This window comes from Morone saxatilis, unplaced genomic scaffold (genome assembly GCF_004916995.1).
Source record: "Morone saxatilis isolate NCDOM2014 unplaced genomic scaffold, NCSU_SB_2.0 Contig17, whole genome shotgun sequence".
In the NCBI taxonomy this organism is placed as follows: domain Eukaryota; kingdom Metazoa; phylum Chordata; class Actinopteri; family Moronidae; genus Morone; species Morone saxatilis.
This window is the reverse complement of record NW_023339729.1, coordinates 15,930,942-15,933,501: the sequence shown is the minus strand read 5'-3', so window position 1 is coordinate 15,933,501 and position 2,560 is coordinate 15,930,942.

Genomic DNA, 2,560 nt, shown 5'->3' with positions numbered 1-2,560 from the left:
ATATTGCTTTATTTGTCCCACAATAAATGATGTAGAATATAGTATATTCATAGGTTTTATAGTGTATAATCCCCTGATTATAGGAATCATACCATTTACCATGTTCCTTAGATCAGTGGTTCCCAGCCTTCTTCCTTAAGGGACCCCTATTCTATGATTAAGTAAACTGAAGACCCCTGACTAAGTTCTATTTCATAGATATTTCATATTATATTCAAAACTGTACATTAACCCAAATAGTGAACATAATAGCTGCAGGAAGTTTGTGTAAAACAGGTGAATTTTGAGCAGATTATTTCCTGTTTAGAAACGTTTTATACAATTTTCTGTCTGTATTATGTATTTTTAATGAGCACAAATACTTGATGTTCAGTACGGGTAAAGCACCAAAAGGACTAAATCCTACACGTCCCATAATGCAACACAGTAGCCTCTAATTCATTAGACCTTAACTGCCTGGTAAATCCAATCCCTTTCTGTTGGTTGTGTCCTTCAAGATCAAGCTGGAATTGTTTCTAGATTACGTCGTCCCAATTACATGATCAGGGTTATGATGACGGTTATAAAAGATCCTCCAGAGCCAAAGAAGGCCTACTGTTTCGAATAGCTGAATATCACTCCTCACGATGAGTAAACTGAGCTGTGGAGTCCCCTGTGGAAAACAATATCTGCTGAGTCCTCACCCACCACCCCTGTATTGTGTCACCTTCAAGTTCTCATCGAGTGTGCACACAGCGGACGATGGAGATCCAGTACTTCTGTGCTAGAATAATACCGTCTGTGTCTGTAGCTTGGTAATTTTTATCAAACACATCTTTATTTAGCACTTTGCACTATGTGGTGGGGGTGTGTATCAAACACTTTATGAAACTTTTCAAAACCAAGAATCCAACAATCAATGCCTACATCACACAGTAATTGGTCACTTATGTGGAAGTATGAAACTTGGCAAGAGCTGAACTTCTCTCAGATTCTTCTTTTTTTATTCTTCTATCAGTTTTCATAAATCCAGCTGAGTGCAACACCATGAATGCCTTCGAGGAGAGACTGTCTGAAAGTGTGTGCTGTTGTGCCCATTTGTACAATTCATCGCATTTGAGACAACAAAGACACAGAGTTCTTGGAGAGAGATTGGGGAGTCAGAGGGATGCAGCCAGGAGGAGGCTGATGGCAATGCAGTCCACCTTTTGGAACAGCTATGAACAGTTTTATATATTTTTATCTTTAGATGTGGTCTAATGGCACACACAATCCAATATGTGGCCAAAAAACATTTGCATTTAATCAAATAATCACAAGTAAATTAGCAGATAGTGAACCTGGAGCTTCAGGGGACCCTGTGGGGTCTGGGGCCCATGGGCATTTGTCTCCTTTGTCCAGTTTGTAACCCAGCCTTGGTCAAGGTATATATTGTCACATATATGAATGTAATAGTTATGGATAGTTAATCGTGGATAGTTATGTAGTTACATACAGTAGGTGTGTGTGTTTAATGGTGATTCATTGTGATTTACAGTACGGTATAATATGTGCTTTGTAAATGTTGATAAGAGTGAGTTAATGGGATAGTTTGATGATGGAATATTTAAGCAGTTTTACACAGGCTGATGTCTTAAAATCACCCACTGTATGTGCACATGGATTTACACTAGAGTCTAGAGGCCATTTTTTCACATCTTTTTGGCTCCTGACATAGTAGGTGTACAGACTAATGGAGAGACTTTTAGCCCCTGCATCCACTAGATAGATAAATATTTAATATGATAATACACCTCTCAGATAATCCCACGCCCACATGCACGCAAGTCTACAGCAGAACCTGACAGAGCACCCTCCATATAAAATTGATTTCCTGAGATAGATGGCTGTTCTTGCCATAAAACAAGGTTCCCTGTCTTCCCAAGGATGAGCTGTCTGCTGTGACCCAATTGGACATCACAACGCCAACAGAGGGGTTGCGCACTATGGCTAAAATGCGGGATATGAAATATTAGCAGATTAGTGATTGATGATTGAATTAATCCAACCAAAATTAAGCCACACAATTACCTGATTCTTTTTATGTTTTTAAATGGAAAGTAACAAAAATGCGACCAAAGCCAGCAGGCTATACCGAAATGTGAGAGTTGTAAACTAAATGTTAATCAGTCGCTGCCGTTTGAGTGCCTACAGATACTTTTTCCCCTTAATTTTTCCATATAGGCAGCCGAACACCTGCTGTGTACCGCCAAATTGTCATTAATGTCCACAAATTAAACATTTAAATATTTTTTAGCACTATTAATAAACACCAGAAACAAAAACCTAAAAAAAATAAATGATTATATATTTTGGCCTGAAACTAGTCCCAAGTCCAGTTTGTCGACCATTTATCAATTACCAAAATAGTGGTTAATTTTTTTATATTAATTTTGTTAATTTTCTGTTGACCGACTAATTGATTAATCAATACATTTCACATTTTACCTACTTGTGTAACACAGTGTGGAGCCTGACCGATAGGGGCGCCTGTCAGGATAAACTCAGGGCAAACAAATACGTCATCACGTACAGTCTCACG